The following is a 19,717-nucleotide window of genomic DNA, read 5'->3' on the forward strand; positions in this document are numbered from 1 at the left end:
CTTTCAAAGATAATCACGAAGATTCAAAGTTTTAAATTACTTTGCAAATAAGTACTATTCTCAGGGCCCTAAGAGACTTTATAAATCCTGAACAATCTCTCCTGAAGCTTCCAACCACACCTATGAGGCCCAAAGGCCATTTCAGTTCTGCCTGGGGCGTCAGCCTCTTCCCAGGCTATGTTGCAGGAATGTGAGACTCCAGCTCAGGCAAAGACATGGCCATGCCTGCCATATTTTGAGTGAATAAGGATAATTTTAGGACTTGCAAATACCAAGATAGTAATGGTAATATACCACTAAATTACTGACACAGAATTAACTCAATTATACCTGGAATAAGAGTTGCAAGTCACTCTATTTCCGGCAGAGTAGCATAGTATTTCTTTAACAAGGATCCTCATCTGCCCATATTCATAGTGTTTGTAATTGGGAAATCACTCATGGATGTAACAGGGGTCCTAAGTTGGGAAATTACTTGATTATGTTAAGTTTTACAGCTCATAATATTTTGAATGTTATGTACATTGAATTTCATTTAAGTAGTTATGGCTATGCAGCTACTGCTGATAGTCTACTATGTATTTTTAAGAAAATAATAACACAGATGAATAATTTTACAACAGTGTTACTGAAAAATCAGATTAAAGCAATGATTAAAACCATGATAAATCTTCAATAAAAATTGCTATCTCCCAGGACCTTTCAGAACTTTGCATGGGATATTTATTTCTATATTTTTATCATGAATGCTTTCTAAATTAATTAATATTCAAAAAAGTTGAATGAAAGAAAGAGTTTGAGAAAGAGTAATAGAAATGTATGTCATTAACATAAATTTAATTTAATTTAACATTTATTTTGTCCTTCTACTAAAAAGTTCAAAGTAATAAACTTTGATAAATACTGCTGTCATGGAAAATAAGTAAGAAACTCCATAACTAAAGTTAATCTTTACAATGCACAAGTTTACAAGACTGCAACCTGAACAGAAGTGGAAAACCTTCCACTTCAAGTTTTTAATAATTTTCTCTAGAAGAGATTATATAAAATATCTACAATAGAATTCTATAGAATGGCAATCTGGAAATTACTAAAATTAAAATGTATAATAATATTTATATTGTTAGTAGACCACAATATGATACGATATGATATGATATTATGTTTTATTTTATTTTTTGTAGCTTTCTTGGGGAGTTGTGGTGGTTTGTGAAGGGTTTTTTATACCATGAACTCTAATGATGATAGAACTTAATGTGAGATTATACGTGAGTATTTGCAGTCATTATTTCTGAATTACGGAAAAAAAAACCCCGATTAAAACAATTTCTTTGCTTTACTTTCCTGAGTAGGTATGGTAAGCCAAGTCATTAAGACATTAAAGCACCAGAGAGTGTCCATAGGAGGGCCATGAGGATGGTGAAGGATCTGGAAGGGAAGCCTTATGAGGAGTGGCTGAGGTCACTTAGTCTGTTCATCCTAGAGGAGGTGGACAAGACTGAGGCAAGGCCTCACAAGGAGAGGAGGGTCAGGTACCAATCTCTTCAGTCTCATGACCGGTAAAAAGACTCGAGGGAACGGCCTGAAGCTGTGTCAGGGGAGGTTTAGGCTGATATCAGGAAAAGGTTCTTCACCCAGAGAGTGTTGGGGCACTGGAACAGGCTCCCCAGGGAAGTGGTCACAGCACCAAGCCCAAAAGAGTTCAAGAAGTATTTGGAGAATGCTCTCAGAATGCACATGATGTTGGTTGGGGTGTCCTGAGCAGGTCCAGGTGCTGGACTCGATGTTCCTGATGAATCCCTTCCCACACAGCATTTTCTATGACTCTGCCATAAGTCCTTTCAAATACACATGGAAATACTGTTGACATTTCCAATTTAAAAAACCCTCAAAACTTTGCCCTCTCTGACTTTATGAACAATTTTTCCCGAAGCATCCTGTAGCTTATTGCTTCTCATTTCCCAAACTGAAACTTATGTGCAAAGTCATTTAAAAAAAAAAAAATAACATTTCTATTGTTTACTTTTAAAATGTGTTTTAAAATATATTTGATACCTTGACGCACAATTGGTTTTAACATTTTCAAATTTTTGCATAGGTAAACTTCAGTTTTGTACCTGAACCATGCTATTATCCTTCCCTTTTGTTCTCCAGAAATTAAGACAAAATCCAAAGACATTTAGAATTTTAATTAAGAACTGGTATGTAGTTAAGTGACATTATCTATGTATTAATTATTTGATAATGATCAAGATAAGAACCTTTATGCTATAGATAGTAAAAAACACAGATTTCTAATGTAAAAGTTTTGAATTTCCAAGTACTCTCATCCTGCTAAAATCAAAAAAATCCAAGTACTCTTCTTCTGTGGACAGAGAGGAATTTACAAAAAGGCAGCTCTTATCATATTATCACTGTAATAGTTGGCTGAGAGGTGTAAATATAACAAGATTCTTATATGTAAAACAAAAATAATATAATGAATAATATGTCTGCTATGTTATGCCTCTAATTAGTTGATATAAAGCCTTGAGTATCTAGGACATGGTAAGAAGATGTTAAAAACTGTTTCTGATAGATGCTGTGATATAAGAATGAATTAATATTACAAAAATAACGAGAAGAAAACAGATTAGATTTATCAGTCTTGCCTATATTAAGTTCTCCTTCTCAGACAAATTTGAAGTGTCTAAATAAGCTGTGAAACCAAAGACTAAAGCTTTAAACATTGGGAGACAGTTTACTGTCATGATCATTTGTAATGAAAATTGAATTACCCTTTAGTGGCAAAACACATGTTCAGTTAAGCAGGAAAGGATTTACTGATGGGACACACTTTTCTGGGCCTTACCCTTTTCAGTGCCTTATACTATTGCCTCATTGCTTCAGTCTAAATTGAGAAGCATAGGAAATAATCTTCTGCTATTTTTCTCATCTCTTCAATCTAATGTTTGCATTTATCCCTGTTCTGTAAGGAAACATCAAAATTAGGCAGTATATTCTAATTCACAGAGATGGGTTAATATTGCAAAAATGTCTACAATGAGTTCCAAATAAGCAATAGTTTGATCTTTATTTTCTAGATTTATTATTTCTCATTTATTATCAATTAGACTCAATAGTAGATAATCCTATTACACCTTTTTTTAAAATATTTCTGAAAATAATTTCTTTTCTAATAATGATGTGTCTGTGAACTACAAAAATGTTATTTCATAAACTATATGTATGTATCAAGAAGGGATTTAGAAGAGTTGCATTGAGCTAAACTTTTTGAGATTTTGAAAAAATACTATTTGTTTCTCAGTTTTCAAACAAAATATCATTTCAGAGGTATAGTGACAGATGTGTATATATCACTGTAATATCCACACTTATTTCATGTATAAATATTGACAATGTCAGATTTGCATCAGTAGTAAAAAAAGAAATATTTTTTTATACATTGTAAGTTCAAGGACTCGAACCTTATCTAGTCTTCATTTGTTTTCATCCTTATGTAAAAATACAAACCCTTTCTGTCCTTAGAGCACTGTGTTAAAGTGAACAGCAGCACTGATCCTTACAGATATTTTCCATTTTTCATTTCTGCATTTCCTGGTGCACCATGACAGCAGGCAGAGTAGAACAGAGAAAAATCTAATACAGTCAGTGGCATATTTTATCTCAACTCTGAATATCTTTGTTGCAATTAAATAACTAGTTATAGGCTTGGAATGGTATGTAGGAATGACTGAATTTAATGACCAGTTTTTGTGCTCTAATGTATTAGATAACAAGCTATTTATTTTTTCCATTGGTCACTTCACAAAGTTCCCGGCAAATTATGTTGTGTAGCCCATAGTTTGACACAGATTTAATGGTAGCTAATTCTTGCCTTAATCTGATAATATAAATTGTTTGCAGCACTGTTTTTATTCTGGGAACCTTCTGATAAAGTAACAGAAGGTTTATGCAAAACTGAGAGACAAAGAGACAAAATTGTTTTCATCTCATTATGGTACTTGAATTAATTAACTTAATTAATGGCTTTTATTTAGAATAACATAGGACAGTATATGTTGCTAACCCAAAATAATCCTGAGTGCAAAGCAGTAGCAAGAATAATCCTAAAAGGACAAAATCTAATACAAAAGCATCTTCAATCATAGATGCAGTGCACCTGATATTGTATCTGTAGGTTAAATCATAGGTCTCTCTTTTTTATCCATTCATGTTCAGTACACCTGTTTAATCTCCTATGGATATTGTCAGCTTTCTTAAAAAGAATTGCAAGCAGACAGCAGACCACCAGCCTGCAGTCTATTCTCAGCTCCCATAGCAATCAAGAAAACTTCAGGTGGTACCAAGTGTGCTCTTCCTTTAATAGAATGAGGAGATGTATCAAGTGGATTGGAAAAAGAACACACAAATTCTATTTTTCATATGTACATACACGTAAGTAAGAAAGTAGGAGAGAAGTAATTGGAACAAGAACCAAAAGGAGAAAAAAACTGAAAAACCAAGACAGACATGGAGGTAGAAAATAGGCTTAAAAGACAACTTGGATTTATTAAATCTACTTAGCAAAAGGTATGTACTGGGAATTGCTTATGAGACATTTCAGGATAAGCACTTGTAATTATAGTCTTTGATATCACTGGTTTATAATTTTCACTTCACAGGATAAAAGTCAAACCTTTTAGAGGTAGCTTCTTTAGCTAGGTAGATTGCTGACAGCACAGTGCTCTAACACTTCTATTTTTTTTTCCAAGAGAGCATGCTGTGAAGTGACTACTAGTGGAAAGGTGAGCAGAGTTTCACAAGCCACTGACATCTCCTCCACAGTTCTGTACCTGATAAAGCCAGTGGTTTTGCTACATTGAAGGTTGGGACCCAGTAAAAACTGTAAACTATAATTAAAATAAATCACAGTTTCTTAGGTGTTCTCTAGGGGAAAGAACTCAAAAACAATTCCTTGCATTGTAAGGGACAAAAATTGTCTTTATTGAAAATTTATTTTTTCCATAAAATCTTTAATATCAGAAGAACAGTCTACGGCTTTTGTGTGTCTTTCAGCACTCTGGCATAAAGGGGAGAAACAGAAGGCATAGAAGTAGCCATAATACTCTGTGTTAGAGATATAATTTCGTCGTTTACTTTCAGAATTACATTGTGACAGAATTATTTATGGATATAAAGTAGTTGCAATATTGGGCCAGAAGCAGACACCACATAGTCAGTGCTCTGTCTACAAGAGAACCAAAAGCAAAAGTTTCAGAAATAAAAGAGCACTACAGGGAAAAGACATGGGTTAATCTAAGTCCTACAGTAAGTTTCATCATGATTGCCAGTTTGAATATAATATTTTAATTTTTGAATTGTGGAATTCAGTAACTTTCACTTTTTTAATAATTTAAACTGAATATTCTTGTAAGCAAATTTTCAGTAATGTTTGTCAAAAGAAAATTATCATCTCTTGAGTTCAAAATCATTATCAAATATTGTCTATGTTTATCTTTCTTGATCTCTGGTCTTCATCTTTTGATCTGCTAATATTCAGTCCTGTTTTGAATCTTCTTATTTTTTCCCTTCCTGCAGAAAATTATTTTCTACTTAAACAGTGCATGAGATAATATTTTCTTAGCTATTTAACACTTCCAATTTAAATTTAGCTCGTTTAGTTTTTGTTGAGCTTTGAGCCAGGTAGGAAAAAAAATACACTCATATATCTTGTTCATACAGCTTTATTCTGATTTATTTTTGTAATTATTTGTTCTATTCTTCTCAGACATATTTTAAGGTTAAAAAAACAATCCTTCAATGTTTGTTTCGAAAGATTCCTCCACTCTTTGGTCGTGTCATTATCCTTTCTTTTTTAACATCTTTTAATTCTGAATTTTTAAATATGCCACAAACATTTTAAACCTGTAGCCACATTTCAATAAGGTTACCATAATACTCTTTGCATGTTTCACTTCTTCATCCCTTATTTATTCTAGTTTCTTCCAAAAGATATTTCACAGTATTTGTACAAGCAGTGGTTTATTCTGTGCTGTCAACAGTAACTCCAAGATTATTTTCCTGGCTAGTGCTGTTAACTGAAATAGTTGTAGGCTATAGAAATAATTTGAATTCTTACCCTGTGTGCTTTTCTTCATTTTTATTGATACTAAAATTCATTAGTAACCCTTTTTCCTATTTAACTGTGGCCTTAAATATTTAAAGTTTTTCACAGCTGTAACTGGTTATAAGTAACTGAATTTTTTGTCTTCTGTAAAGCTTGCTGAATAGTCTCTTAACTTTCAAACTTTAAAAATATATTAGGAAAAAAAGGGGCTTAACATTGATTCTAAATGATACTTGCTTTTAACTTTTTATGTTGGCTAAAATAGATGGTTCACATTCCATCCTGGTTTTTAAATTTAGAACAACTTACTCTATAATACTCCTCCTGCTGCCTGTGGCTCTGCTTTAATTGAAATAAAAAGAGTTCCAAACTTGGAAGAACTTCTCAAAACTTAGCATTTTTTTATGTTTAAATAATTTTTATTTTCTCTTTGCGTGTTACAACATAATACTAGATGCGTTTACTGAAAGTAATTGAGTTTTACAAATACAATGTGTTAATAAAATACAAGACTCAAAATACAGACTAAGCATGATCATATGAAAATTGCAGTGTGAAGGATTGGCGTTCTGCAAGACCAGTGAAATTGTTTATTTTCTATTTTGGTCTGAAATATGAAAGAATTCAGCAGAAAATAGAAGAAAATAGAAGAGCCTTGTAAAACTGTAAATAGATCATCTAGACTTCTGAAAGGTTTTTACTGTACTGACATGTTGTTAAGGGTTTGTTGTGTTTTTAGTTTTGTGTGTGTGTTTTGGTTTTTGTTTTTTGTTGTTTTTTTTTTTAATATGCTTGCTAGTTATTCCAAAAAGCTTTAAGAATGAATAATCTAGTTTTGTTTGGTTTTTTTTTGGGGGGGGGTGGTGTTTTTGTTAACAGCATCTCCTTTAGTTGAGAACTCATCATATAAAACAGGAAATTATTGCAAAATATATGCTATTTAATTGCAAGGTAGCAGGATTCCTACTGCATTAAGAAAGCAGGGGGGATTTTGAAAGTTCTATTTAGGAATACTGTGGTTGGGTTAATTTTAAGATTAACATTTGCTGACTGATAGCATTATGTACTCAAAGTCCATTCTGTCACCAGTCTTTAGCAATGTGTAGTAATTACTAACTCTCTAAACCACATTCTGAGCTATCTAATATGGGAGGATCTTCATTAGGTGACCCCCTTAAAATCACCCAAGGTGTTTCAGAAGATTATAGCTTGAGGTTAGATATTTTTGGTGCAAATGAAAATGTGTTCAGATATTTTATATGGATGCAGTTTTTCAGGTGTGAACATCACAAAGTTGGTTGAGAATATTCATTATATATGCATCTTCTGCTTGGCAGAGAAAGCAACTGACCTTAAAAAATATAGTACTTCAGTATTACAAGATATAATTTTTACTTTCCCTTGTTATTTCTCTAAGTACTCTAAGTTCCTTTAGGATATTATTTGTATGTTTAAAAAAAAATCATGAGCATATTTATAAACAAAAGGTAGTCTTGAAAAAATGAGAAAATTTGAACAGTTTAGTTAAAAAAAATCAAGATAAGATATAGAAGAAAATGCACTTTACAGAGTCCCCTGTTCTACATTCAAAAGCTTTTTGAAATGCAGTAAAGTATCAAATGTTGGTCAGACATTTTTCAGTTATTACACTGAATGACCCTGAGATTAGCCCAGTTGGTCAGAGCACATTGCCAATAACACCAAAGTTGAGGGTTCAATCCCCATAAGGGCCATTCACTTAAGAGTTCAACTCGATCATCCTTATAGGTCCCTAAACAGAAATAGTAATAACATATTAAAAAATGGCCCTGACTAGTAGCAACTCTACATAAACAGGAAAATCTGTCTAAAATGACATACACTTAGTACCTTAACTACCTTAGTACATTAAATTTTTATACTTTATGGAATATTTATAGAGAGTTTAACTGTTTCAGTAAGGATATTTTACTGCTGTATGCATTTAGGCCCTGAAATACAAATTCTTTGTGTTTAGCAATAATTTTTTTCAAAGCAGTTTCCATCCATCAGGTCCTTGAATTCTTTCACAGTCCATTTTTCCAGACAGACCACTTAATTTCTGAGCTTCCTTCTGAAAGCCTCATTGTGCAGCCGAGCCTTCAGTAGTCACTGATATCACAGTATCACAGCTCTGAGCTGCCTGATAAGGAGTGAAAGAGACTGAAGGTTTGATTGTATGACAAAAGATTGTATAATGTTAAAGCTAAGAAGGTGAAGTTTAAGTCAATCTCTCTATATGCATAATAGCCAAAGATGCAGGCAAAGTATCTAACACTACTGAGAATATACACATACTAGAAAACTTCAGATGCTTCATGAAAAATGTAAAAATGCTGTAAAGTCAACACATAATCTATGAAACCAGATAACTATGAAATATGAAACAGACAAACAAAACCCCCAAAGTTTCTGTGGAAAGCTCATGTTGACAAAACTAGCATCCTCATCTCATTTTTGATGTCCTGCTATTTTTATATTTTATGTTTATATACTTTGAGAACTTATGAATATTAGAATCCTGGTCCCACTAGATGAAATCCATAGCTAAGTAAAATAAAGAACATCAATATTGATTCAGTTTTCATACTGTCATATTTTTTCTCTGTCTGTTTTTTTAAATTACATTTTAACCAGTTTTATTGTACAACAGAATGATATATTATTTAAAATATCAAGAATCTTTTAGTAGAAGTCTGAGGATGAATAATAAAATTAAAAATCAAAGGAGAAATATTCAAATACTCAAAATCTCTGATCTTTGAAAGGTGTAATATACGGTAATGAATGGCTAATAATGTCATCCACAAACATATAAAATTTATCCAACAAAATATAAGAATATATTTGTAGGAGGCAATATTATGTCTTAAAAATGTCTTAGTTTTTGAAATAAAGGGTTTTATCACCAAAAATGTTATTCTATTGTACATTGTTCAACAATAGAAATGATGAATTATTCTATCAATTTATCAATTTAGCAAATAGTTTTCTAAAAGTATCATATTTGGTGTTTTTCTCTTTGAACAATTTTCAGCATGCTCAATGTACATATTCCTGAGTAAGACTGTTCCCTGCACAAACCTTTGCATTTTAATCAAATGCTGGGAATTCTCTTTACAAGCATGAGAGTTAGGGCAAATTCTATTTAGATTTAGAACTAGCTGAAATATTCTCAAATCACAGAATCACAGGATATTCTGAGTTGGAAGGAATCAATAAGGACCACTGAGTCCAACTCCTGGCCTTCCCCAGGACAGCCACAAAGACTCACACCATGTGCTTGAGTGTTTATCCAAACTCTTCTTAAACTCTGGCAGGTTTGGTGCTGGGACCTCTTCCCTGGGAAGGCTGTTCCAGTGCCTGACCATCTTCTGGGCCAACACATTACACTGCAGTCCATGACTGAATTAATAAATGAAATGTAGGAAACAACAAAAGTGGGAATGGCGCTTGTTTTAGAAATATGGAAGTTGTTATTTTCCAGTACAAGCTAATTCTTTTCATGATGGTCAAGTTCAAAACCAAAAGTAATTTACTGTAGACAAAAGTTTCTCAACAAATTATGTCAGTAAAAACTCAATAGTAATGGAATATCTTGAAAAATTGCCTGTATAAACACATTTTTAAGTATGTCCTGGAGGTCAGTAAAATAGGTTATCAGATGGATAATCTCGTGAATCCTACAGTGAATGACTTCACTGAACATTAATTGAGATTTAGTTTTCATTTAATTAAAAATGTATATATGATATATAAGTATATGTATTATATGTATAAGTATATGTATGTGTTTGTCTTGAGGCTTGATAGGTTTTTTTTGCTTTGACTTTACCTGGTGAATAGAAGAATATATATATATATATATATATACACACATATATATATATATATATATATATATTTTCTTCTATTCATCAAGTAAATATATATATATATATGTGTGTATGTTTGTGTGTATGGCACAGCTATGATAACAAAAGGCAGATTTCTCCCCCTATGTACAAGTCAGGTATAAAAACTCCATTCTATTTCCAGCATTATGCAATGATGACAATAATAATCTTCCTTTCTTTGATGTTTGTGCAAGTCATAAGAATACGTGGAAATTAGAAGTTGGCCCAAAAAAACCCACAAAAAAGTACAAAGACAAATTCTCACTGTCCTCTAAAATAAATGAGGAATGGAAAATAAAATATGCTAAGGAATATAACGAAAATTAAGAAGTTTTTGTTTATTTTGGATACGGTTTAAGTATCCTACAGAGCAGATTATCCCTTGTTTTGTGGCCATAAATTTCACTGCAATAATCAAAATATCCAGTTCAGACATATATTCTTAAGCTGTTTTTATATTGTAACACAACAGTATCAGTATGAATTCCCTGTTAAAAATTCAGAATATTCCAACATTAAATTAGTTTTGCTTGTTTTAGAAATGCATATAACAATATAGAAAATATAAACACAGCATTTAAATTTCTGTTAGGAGCATTTGTTCTAATTTCCCCAAACTTCTCTTGTTAAAGGTGGCAAAATCTGTAGCCTACATACCTCATGCAGTGCATCTAACAGATAGAGTATAAAACAACAAAATGAATGCAAGGATTTGAAGGTTATCCCAGCCAGTTCCAGCTTTGGAAATTATAGTGGCAGATGCTTCCTCTATAATTTCTGGCATCACTGAAGCACAGTCTTACTGTTCATTTTGCTTCAGTAAATGTCTTTTTTACAAGTAATATATAATATATGACATTTTACCTATCTAAATATATATTAAAATTATACTTCTCAAACTGTAAATTATATATTTAATTCAATATTTTGTACAAAACACAAAAAGTTCTTGGTGTACCTGTACTTTCTATGTGTTTCATCTGAATAGCTGCCTCTTCCGGTAATTACAAATAATTAGGATGATGCCTCTGAGAATACCTCCACTATCGTGCTTTGCTCCTTACCTTAATTATGACCATTTCTTAGGGGACATTCCTTTTAGAAATTAAAGAACCTTTAATTTGAAGCATTTCCTGTAAACAAGAACAACCCTTATTAGGAATTTCATCTAGTACAAAGGAAGCACAGACAATCAAAATCATTGACCAATTCCTGTGTTTCATTTTAGGGAAGATTGATGCTGTCTGAATTTAAATAATTAGCAGTCTACTAAGAGTTTTGTAAAAAGGGGATGTTTAGAATATGCTTTTAAACTTGATGAAGTTACCAGACACACAAGAAAAATTGTCATGTACATATATGGTATCTGTCCTTGCATATGTGTATACACAACAGCTTCCTGTACATTATTTGCATATAATATCTACACACCTCTATATGCACATAGACCATAAGAATAGCATATATATAATAAAATATATCTTTGTCATTAGGTATAGCTACAACATTTCTTATGTTCTTGTAGGAATGTGCATGCTCTTTAAGAGTTAGTGCTACTAAATGAGAATAGTCAATCACTCTTTAGGAATATATTTTTATATGTTTTCTTTTCACTTTTTTTTAACAGCCATACAATGTAATGTTGACATTTATAGTACAAATGGTTGCAAATAAAAATTATAAAAAGATTAAATCTTGAGTTTTAAGTATGGCTATATAAAATAAAAAATCTCTCTCCTTGTGGATTTAGCCAATAAACACTAATGCAAAACTTAGAAATTGCGTATTAGAAAAACAAATATAAATATTACTTACTGTTCAAAGTAACTAGGGAATTAAATTTACAGTTTGTAAGGCTTATGTAGAGATCATGATGAGATTTTCAGAGTATTATGTAAGACTTGAATGGGGGCGATATTTGTACTTCAGAATAAGTAAAAATAATTATTCTGTGTTTTTGTTTTTTTAATTTTTAATTATTCCTGTTTTGAAATGTGCAGAAGGAAATAAACAAAAAAGTTCATAGACTGGGAAAATTAATTGCTTTCTCCACATCATCTTCAGTCCCTAACACTGTAAAACTGAGCAGAAGGCCTGGCCTTTGAGTTGGTTTGGGTCTGGAGGCTGTTTTTGAAAGTAAGTCCAGACTTTCCTGACCTGTACTCAGATGCACTATGTCCCCATCCTTGTGTTTGCCATTATGCCTAAGCAATGATTCTTTTATGGCAAACAAAGCAAAGTCAAATATTTCTTATCTTCTTTTTCATGGGGATAGTAATTGTTTGGAGAATTATGGGGGCTACTGTTTGGAGAAGAATTGAGTAGAATCAAATATAGTATTCATAGTATATATGACGAGGAATAAAAACCAAACCTTTTTTATTTTTTTCTCTGTCTTTTGGCATAGATCAGGGGTATCCCATTATTTTCATGAGTGAATTCTAACATATGATGGGGTTATTTAGGCATCATTTTTGTATAAATATGCTGAATTCATTTGGTTTAGTAATTCAAGATGTAGGGGTTTTGAGTAAATTACCCAATACCTGATATTTGATGGAACAGACATATATTAAAGAGCATTAAGGTGATAAAAGTTGCTATTCTTAATAAAGCAGCATGAAGTATTGCATCCTTCCCAGAATTCTGATGATACTGTTTCTTTTCAGGAAAACTTGGACATACAAAAGTTGTCACCTCCTCAGTTCAAAGTGTTTCGTTCTAGAACGATGATTTTCTCAGTGTGTAAATTCCTCTGAGGAATTTTGGGTGGATATATTCTCTCTACAACTGAATTTAATGTCTTTTATGTTCATAGAAGCAGTATAACATCATAATAGAATAGGCTGTGAATCCCTATTGTGCATAATTCCCACATTATAATTTCAGTAGACACATTATATTTGGCACTTGAATGATGGTTATTGCTACACTGTGGGAAAACTGAAATGAAAGAGTAATAGAGGCAGCCTTTTTGGAAACTATATTATTCAGTCAAGTTTGACTTACAAGGTTTTTGACATTCTCTAGTTCTTCTGCCTCCTGTAGGCTTCACAGTTTTTATTTCTTTTGTTTCCCACAATGTCATGTTTTAATCCTAGCCAGTAACTTGACACCACAGAATGATTCAATTCCTGCAGTGGGATGGAGAAGAGTATCAAAAGAGTAAAAATGAGAAAACTTGTGGGTTGAGATAAAAACAGTTTAAAAGGTGAAGGAAAAGCTGGTCATGCATGCAAAATAAGGAATTCCTGCACTAATTCCCTTCAGCAGTTCAGCCGTGTCCAGGAAAACAGGGATCCATCACACATAACATTGACTTGGGCAGAAAAATGCTGTGGCTCCAAATGTCCCCCCCTGCCCCTCCCCTTCCTTCTTCTTTCCCCAGATTTATATTCTGAGTATGACATTGGTCTGGAATATCCCTTGGGTCAGTTGGATCAGCTGCCACAGCTGTTTTCCCTCGTAACTTCTTGTGCAGCCCCACTGGTGGAGTGGGATGAGGAACAGAAAAAGACCTTGAGGCTGTGTAAGATCTGCTCAACAGTAATGAAAACAATCTCATAGCACTGTGTTATCAACAACATTTTCATAACAAATGCAAAACACAGCCCCATGACTGAAAATGTGAAGAAAGTTAACTATACCCCAGCCAAAACCAGAACACACAGAGACAGAAGCATTCTCCAGTGTTATTTCTTTTCCAGGCCTATTAATACATTATTTTTGTTTTGTTTTTACATGAAAAATTATTTCATTCAGCCCCTTAGAAAATTACCTTTTTTATTTAGAATATTTATTTCCTTCTTTTACCTAAGGTAAAACAATTATTGGCTTTTTTCATTCTTAATAAATAAAAGAAATATTATAATGTTGAAAACTTAAAATTCATAGTTTCAATACAAAAGACAGATTACCCAGGCATATTTGTATTCTATGTTGAAGCCAAGCGAGGCCAATCTTCAGTTCTAGCCAGACATAATAGTGGGAACTTTAACAACTTAGAAGACCCTGAACAGTGTAAAAAAATAATTATCTACAATAGTATCCAAAAAACATTAGACCAAGAAAGATAGGTCCATATTCATTAAAAGAGTGGAACTAAAACTTAATTTCCTTACAAACTTTTATAAATATCAGAGTGCAGGCTATAGAGAAAGGTGTCTTCAAAATGGGTATTGGGGTGATGGTTCAGATCTTTTTGGGACTGTGAATTCAAACTTCCTGAAGTGGAACTAAACCTGATGTTACCATTTGACTGCATGTTCTGGATCATCACGAAACTGTGGAAAGTTCACAATTCTACTTCATTCTCCAAACATATTTTAAAGAGGATAGTTATTTTAATAGAGAAGGATACAAATTAGTGTCAGACTCTAGAATGAGTTTCACAGGAATGTAACACCCTATGAAAGGCAGCAATTTCAAATAGACATTTTTGAGGCAGAGTTGAGTGATAATACTTGTTTTAGCGCGCTACTTCAAGTGAATCACAACGCAGATACATTGCTTAACATTGTAAATTCCTTTTCTGCTGCTGTATATGTAATTTGAAAACATTAAGTAGTGACTGATTCATTGCTTACAATTCTCATCTTTCTACTCTTTTGAGAGGAGAGGTGGTTCTTGGAGCTGATTCTACGTAATTGCTACTCTTATCTGTTACTAAATCCATTCCATCCACATTTCCTGACCAGTCATAAACAATTGGAGATATGTTGATGGATGCGTGTTTAAAGTTTCCTGTGGTTAGTGCAGTTCCTTGCTTCTCTTCATCCTTAAGAAATAACCTGATATTCTCAAGTGTTTACTTTCTCTTTTGCTTTGGTTTAAATAATTGGAAAAAGAATATTCTCGCTCTGGCCTCACCCCCTTAAAACTGCCAATATTTTTGGATCTACTGAATTGTTTCAGGATTTTGCTATTCTTTAAAGAATAATTTTTCCTAAAATATATTAGTAGTTGCTGAATAGAACACAGTGCCCACATTTCCCCTCAGTTCATCCTGTCACTGTCGCTATCTGTATGTCTCCTGCATACAGGAGCCTAAAAAATTATAGAACTGGGGGAAAAAAATTAGCAGGAGGGTCCTTGGGTTTTCATATCAACTTTCAATCTACTTGTTATCACTCATGAAATATAAAGCAACTTATAAAACAGTAGAGAATTCTATACAGCTATTTTTTCAGTGGGGCATAATGTTCTAAATACTTTCGTGGACTGGAGCTTTGGACCCTATATTTGTAGGAAATTGTTTTATTACACTGTTCTTTGTGTGGTTTTAAACCATATTGCTCAGTCTACAGCATGAAACTGCCATATTCTAGCTTACTAAAATCTATTTTATTTGTGAAGCAGGAATAGCAGGTAAACAGCTTTTCTCTTCAAAAACAAGCTTTTGAAATGTGCTTTGCCTTGCAGTTGTTACTGCTTTTAGTGATGACGAAGAATAAATAACCATTTCCACTTGTATTAGCATATTATACCATTCAGCTGATATTCCTTTTTCCCTTAATTGGAATAATTGGAATTCAACTTTGTATGTCCTGCAGGAAAATATAGCCAGAAATTTCTTTTGATTTATTTGGTAATTTTTTAGTAAGTGAAAAAGCTTCAACATGAGATGTGCCACCTACTGGGGTTTGACTGAACAAATTTCCATAATAAATATCTTCTGTCTTTTCTCTTTTTGGGTCCATGAACATTCTATGTAAGTTACCATGTGCTCTGTTAACAAAATGGCACTACAAATTCAAAACAACAGTGAAAAACATTATACCAAGATATTTTTTAAAAAATCATACAATCTATTTTTAATAATAATTGATTTAATATATTATGTGTTTCAGCTATACTGCTCTTTAAATATTGGATTACTTCATACTCCATTTTGAATTTTTTTCTAATACTCTTTAGAATGTATATTCATTAAATTCACAGAAAATTTATTTTTTAAGTGCTAGTAAGAAAAGCAAAAATTTGGTGATATCATTTAGTGCAATTTTTTTTTACAAGGGAATTACTACCATTTTGCAATGTGAGAAAACACAATTTTGATGATGCACCTTACAGCTGGGAAAAATGAAGTGTAAATTGTGACTTGCTAGTTTATCAATATTTTCTCTTCACCCATGAAGAATGTATAGGTTTTCTAAGTATTTCCCAATCTCATTAGACATCTTCCTTCTTAGCACCACCACTACCACTTGCCATCTGCTTCACATTTCTTGTCAACCCTTTTGGGCTGTGCATGCAATATTATTGAACAGATAGCATCAAAATGTCTTACTTAATTCTGACTGGTTAACAGTTTTAGAGGGTACCCTAATACCTTATGGCAACTATAATATCCAAAACTGAAAAATCTCTTCAAAAACATGCAGAAAGAGAAGCATCTGTTTCATTAAAGTGATCAGGTAAAAAGTCATTTTAGTTCAAAGGCAATAAAAAATGACACAGAAAAAGATAAATAAAACACAGAGACACAAACCTCATAAAGAACATAATATAACTAAAACACCTCAGCCAGTAATTGTACCATTAAGAAGCTACAACCAAAGGTAAGTTTTGGGGTTTCTCTTCATTTTTAGGTAAATTCACATCAAAAAAGTATTTTAATTGAATTATTGAGCATCTCAAAAACAGGATTCTAAGATGTCAGAGAAGTTTCAAAATATGATACATTTTGATTTCATAAAATTATAGAGTCATCAGGGTAGGAAGAAACCTTTAAGTTTATCAAACCTGCTGCCAACCTAGCACTACCACTTTAACCCCTAAACCATATCACCCAGAAAGAATTTTAAAATTAATCTTGTTGCTTATCATCCATACTATTATTATTCTCTCTTAGGGAATATCACTTGAGGGTTTGCTTTGTATAAAATATTAAATTCAAACTTATGATATTGCTCACAGCTGGGAGAACCATTCTCTATCGCAATTATCTTGAAATACAAGAAGTGGCAATCTTACTGGAGAAGTTGTAGCAGTTACCCTTGGAGGAAAGGATTTCAGAGAGCTATAGTGTCTGACAACCAATTTTTTTTGCACAGTGGGGTTGCTATCAGCAGTCACAATCTTTTTATAAGAGTGCAAAGGACAGCAAAGGCGACTAAAGCACACTGTCATTCTTGCAATCGTTAGCTCAACAGGGGTGGAGAGAAGTCCAGACACTCTGCTCAAGACTGTGTGCAGCCATGTAAAGGTCATGTCAAAGTTATTCAGAGCATAATCGATGGGCAAAAATCTACCTTGATCTGTCAGAGGACTTGACCCAGATAGAGTTCCAGAGGGAATATGTTATTGCAGAGCTTGAGTTCCTGGTGCTGAGCAGTCTCACACAAGGAGGATGTGCTCTGGCCACACTGCTGAATTGTTATGAAGGGTAGCTGGAAGAAGAGATGGACAGATCATACACCAGCCAGGAGGACTAAAAATAAAATTTATAGGGTCTTCACAGACAGTCTTCTGGGACTGGGTTCTGAGTCTGTGGTATAAGGAAGGAGTGCTGCACAAAATATTTTTTTCCAAAGATAGCAGTGGATGCAGACTCCCAAAGTAGAGTTTTCTGGAAACCTGAGACTTTTAGGAGCATGAAGGATCCTTATCTAGTTGCAGCTCTATGCTTCAGGACCCACATAGTGCAACAGAAATTGATGGTTGTAGACAGGACCTGTCACAGTAGGCATCTGAGTCAGAAAAGCCTCAACCAAGCGAATAAAAGCATAAAGAGAAAAATCCAGATGATGCTCACTGGGACCCTCCTCCAGGAACAAAACAAACCAGACTTGTTTTATGTATTTTGAGGGATCAGATGCTTGTGGGAAGCATCTGGATGTTGCAGAAAGACTCAAGATCTGTCTGGCTCTTGAAGCATTGTCCCTTGCTTCTTAGCTGTGATGTGCACCAATTGCATTGTCAGAGAAGACATGAGGTGTTATCAAGAGTGATTTTATAGCTTTAGGACTGAAGAGTGGAAGCTCTGGTGAAATATGTCAATAATGTTTTGACAGGGGAAGGAAGGAACTAACATATCCAGTGGATTAATTCATTCTGTCCCACAGGTCCTGGGCTTTGGCTTCTGTGTGGGACTTTGAGTTGGACAAGGATTGTTGGGCAAGGACCAATGCATCTGACAAGGTGGGTTATGAGTATATTTAGAAACAGGCTTGCTAATCTAGTGAGAGATCTTGAAAGAAGTTGCACTGAGGAATGCTTCTCATAGCCTATGTGCAATGAAGGCATGTCAGGCAGTGAGGAAGTTATGAACTGTCATGAACTGATTGATATAGGATGGAATTCACTTCACCTAAACGCTGATGCATAGAAGATAGATATCTCCTAAGCTGGTCCCTCTAGTTTCTGGTTTTCAAATTTCCTTATTTCTGTCTAGATTAACACTTGGTTAGGCTGAAATATAACAAATCACATGTCTTTCTGCTAAATAGGCAATATTTTATATTGTTGCTTATTTGGAAGCTGTCCACCCAAGTTATTTCCTTGAACATGGAAGGCATGTTCACATTGCCAGTGGGCTAGCTTTTAAACCAGATTGACTAAATGGGCTGTATTCCTCTTCACTTATAAAAAGCATAATCTAAATTATTATTTTAACTGTAAAGTTGTATCTTGTAGATAATTAGACTATAATTGGATGAGTCTCACCAGCATTGTTCCCTTAATTTCACAATCAGTAAGTGACACAAAAAATGGACACAGTAGTCAGTCCAGTGAATTCCTCTGCAAGCAATATAAGAAAATAAAATAAAAACAAATTATTGCCCATCAACAGAATAAAGGAGATCAAGGTTGCCAGACAAATATAAAGGTACTAGATACTATTCAGTATCTAGTTATAAAAATCCACTTTATATATAAAAATGAGAGGGAAAAATTCTCAAGTATATAAATGTATGACATTTTGTTTTATTTTCATTCTCTTGCTAAAGCATGAAAAGCAGAAGAAATAAGTGCAGGGACTTGCATGTGAAGACAGTTCTGCTATACATATTACTCTGAAATATAAAACTAGTGTTCAGAATATGAATATATTCTCAAGGAAAAAGCTCTCAGAAAAAGCAAATGAAAAGGCAAAGACTAGTCCATGCAGTGGAGAGGATAAACAAAATTCAGACTGAACTCTTATTACAAACACTGATTTTCTGTGAGATAAAAGTGCTAGGTGTGATATTTTTATCTTTCTTAAAGGCCCTAATTTTCTGGAGCACCTAACATTTACCTGAGCAGATGATGTGCTAACAGCATAACCAAAAAATCAAATGAAATATTTATTGATGAGAAGCGAAAAAATATATCTTCTTTTCAAAGTAAGAGATCATACTTCCTCTCTTTTTCCTTGCCAAAAAACCCTAAGACTTAAAATGTATTTAAAGTAAGTAAATTCCTCTCTCATCACTCCTGTGATTTAGTGAAATTTGAATCAAATTACCTTGCTCTCAGGGGAAAAAAAATGGCACTTTTTTTTTCCAAAGGCCTGTGTGATTTACATATCTCACTTCAATATATGGGATGTTCTGCTGTTAGGTGATAGAGATAAATGTATTTCATTATCCACAAAAAAACCTTTCATCCTGGAATAAAAAGTGTAGGGAGTTCAAGAATTTTTTTAATCACTTGTCTGCTTTTCCAAGTGTAAATCTTTCAATATTTTAGTGCTTTCAATATTTTTTCC

This window comes from Parus major, chromosome 1 (assembly GCF_001522545.3).
Source record: "Parus major isolate Abel chromosome 1, Parus_major1.1, whole genome shotgun sequence".
Taxonomy (NCBI): Eukaryota; Metazoa; Chordata; class Aves; order Passeriformes; family Paridae; genus Parus; species Parus major.